Genomic DNA, 3,677 nt, shown 5'->3' with positions numbered 1-3,677 from the left:
CATAGACATCCAGCTACCTCGGTGCAACCTTTTGGACATAAAAACACTATTGTGAGGTGTGAGGTGTTCAGAATAGACTGGAAATGAGTGGAAATTAAGGGTATTAAGGTTAATAATAGCATAGAAGCAGAAAAACCTACAAATTCTGTGATTTTAGCTGTTTTTATGCTTTTTTTCAAAAAAATACAGATCCAAAACACAAAACCCAGAACCCAAAACACAGAAGGGTGGTTTTGGCAAAACCAATCCAGATACAAAACATGAAGAAAGATCCAGATCCAAAACCAAAACACAAAACACGAAAAGTGGCCGGTGCACACACCTAATATATATATATATATATATATATATATATATATATATATATATACTTATAAATGAATGCACTCCTCCTTCTTGTCTTCCACCTGCATGGTGATCACTCAAAAGGGCTCGCAGGGTACCTGCAGCCATTGCCACAAATCCCAAAGTTTTTTTGAACATATGGCTAACCATAGGTGCTCCATTAGGCAAGCCTTGCATGATGGGCTGAGTGACAAACCTGTGGCACGTCATTTTCTGCAATGCAGACATCAGGTGGCTACTCTAAAGTCCATTCTTATCGATCATGTCCCTAAGCCTGATAGGGGTGGTGACAGGAACAAAATGTTGCTGCAAAGGGAAGCACACTGGATATTTAAATTGAACACGATTGCCCCGAGAGGGTTAAATGAGAACATCAATTTTAGATGTTTTTTATGAGCAATAGGTAATAGTCCTTGTTTAGTGGTTCATTCAAGCTTTGATTATTGATTATTCGTTTTTTATAATTTTTTTTAAGTGGATATTTCTTTGTTCATGGGTATTATTGTTTTATGTTATCTATTTTTTTTTGGAAAGGTGTAAGTTTTAGTTTATGTATTGTCACATATGGCACCTTGTTGGAGTCACTCACCTCGGGAACATAATGGATGTGTACTCTATTATATGGCTATTAGATTATTTTAATGTATGGATTTATAGCAATATTGTCTGAATGTAGTGCCCTGGAGTAACCGTTTGGTAAGCAGGCTGGACCTTAGTGGATGCGCTTGCGCTGGGTGTTTCGTGGTTCAAGTGCATGTACCACTGAGGCTGCATCTCACACAGCAGAGCAGTGGAACGCACAGATGGAGCGCAAGAGGTCATCAGTGACACCTGGAAGTATGGGAACTCCGATGTTGTCCAGCTGGAATGCAAGCGGCGTTTACTCTGAATGCCACACACGTGTGGACTGATTGCCTCGTGGAGCATACATTTAAGATGGCTTGAGGTGAGTGATTCTTTTAGTTTACATCAGATGCGACAGGTGGAGTTGTTTCCTCCTTTACCAGGTTGTTTAAGGAGGCAGAGGTGCAACTTACTCACCATCCTGAGGAAGCCTATTTCAATAGATGAAATGCCTTGATGATAGCAGGAGGGCACTGGTGGACGCTTGCAGTGCGTCAGGTACAGTTGCCTAGAGTTTGCCGGCAAACCACCTCTACCGATGGAACTTTTGGATCCACAATACAGGACCTATTTAGAACGGTGAGATCCAATTGGACAATTCACTTCATCATGACTGGCCTATTTTTAATTTCTTTGATCTAATCGCACATTCATTGCGAATATACCTCTGCTGGGAGATCACACACGTGTTACTCCACTGCATATGGTGGTCTTATTGATTACTATTCCGGAGTGGAATTACAATATCTGAGGTACTACAGAGTAAAACGCTGAGAAGCGTATCTACCTCACTCCCATCAATAGGGATTGCACTGTCTTTTGTTTTTTGTTCTATGTTGTGAGTCTATATGTTGTATATTGTACCGGTACTAGCCTTTTTACTTCATTTAATATTGTATACTATGTATGTTTACTAATAACATTACATTTATAATATACATATTATCTTCTCATTGCATTTGTTACTATACAATTCATCACTCATAAAGGCACTATAGGAAGCGCCAGAGGTATTGTTTTTTATTGGTATTGATATAAATGACTGAAATATTCTGTATAAGGCGATGCATAATATGCATAATATGTGCACAAGTTACTACCATACTTGCTGACTTTTTAAGGAGAAGCCCGGAGAGGAGACACAGCTGGACACTTCGAGGGTCCGGGCTCCTATTTCATTAGGCCCTGCCCCTGTCATGCCAAACTGCCACGAATCGCTGGACCGCAAGGAGGGGCGGGGCTAAATTAAATTTCTGTGACATTTAGCCCCACCCTCTCCATACAAAGCTGCTATACCCGGAAATTATCTCACCATCCTGCCCACTTTGCTAGGAAGAGAATGGAATGCGGGAGATCTGGACACACTTCCGGGGGTGTGGGGGGGCTACCCAAAAATTCGGGAGCCTCCCGCAACTTCTGGGTGAGTAGGTAAGTATGGTTACTACCTGCATTTTTGTTTTCCTTTTGCAAGTGGAGGGATGAGCCTTTGGGGGTAGGGAGGGTCCAAAGCATATTTTGGCACCTGGGACCATCACTCGCTAGTTCCACCAAGTATATTTGTGCAACGTAATTATGCATCCCACGCAGAATGTTCACAGAGCATATACATAACATGCAGAACTATTATGATTGATCAGGTGCATTTATTCAGTATTCTAAGGCATGGACACGCTATACCTCTTGATATGTATTAGTGTTTTAGGTTTCAAATATATTTACATTACATAGCATACTTTCTGCACCTACAGATATGTCCTCTTGCATCTTTGCTGTGTATGTGGCAAATTGCACCATGCTATGGCGCGAGGTGTGTACCCGCGAGCGGATACGTGCACTGTGTATGCTCCTGCGACTCTATAGAATTGCATGGTGCGATCTCAGGGCCTGATTCAGAGCAGCTCATAAGCGGCTGCTCGTTCACTCTGAGCGATGTTCGCACAACTGCGCATGCATATGGGTCATAACGCGCATGCACAAACCAGTCATTGCGGTTGGAAATCGTGCGCTCGCAAAACAGCAAGGAGCTGCTAATTTGAGTGACAGAATGTACCGTTTGTGAGTGGTAACGGGAAGATGCTTGAAAACGGGGGAGTGGAGATCCGAACACAGGTGTGCCTAACGGTCAAAAGGGCGTTTATTGGGAGTGCATAATTAGTAATGGAGCGTCATCGACCACGTCACTTGGTTGTCTTTTAGCCTGAACTGCTCGCAGTGATAGCAGTAAGAAAAACCTACCACAAGCACTGCGAGCAGTTCAGATGCCTTTCGATGTACCCGATTAATCTAATAAATACCGGAGATGACGTGTGTTGCGAACGGCAAAGGGGTGTCTTTACAAAATAGCGAGAGCATTTTCATTCGCTCGCTCAGACATAGAGGCGTCAACAAACCACAAAGAGCGAGCGCTCAATTTAAATAGCCGGCCTCTTTTTTGGAACGACCGTCTGCAAATAGCATCCGCAAATAGCACAGACGGTGTAATGGTTAGCATTACTGCCTCACAGCACTGAGGTCGTGGTCCTACCAAAGCTCTATCTGTGTGGAGTTTGTATATTCTCCCTGTGCTTGCGTGGGTTTCCTCCGGGTACTCCGGTTTCCTCCCACACTCCAAAAATATGCTGGTAGTTTAATTGACTCCCAACAAAAATTAACCCTAGTGTGTATGTGTGTGAGCATGTGGTAGGGAATATAGATTGTAAGCTCACTGG

This window comes from Taudactylus pleione, unplaced genomic scaffold (genome assembly GCF_031769625.1).
Source record: "Taudactylus pleione unplaced genomic scaffold, aTauple2 ptg000296l, whole genome shotgun sequence".
In the NCBI taxonomy this organism is placed as follows: Eukaryota; Metazoa; Chordata; class Amphibia; order Anura; family Myobatrachidae; genus Taudactylus; species Taudactylus pleione.
Note: the sequence above shows the minus strand (reverse complement) of the source record.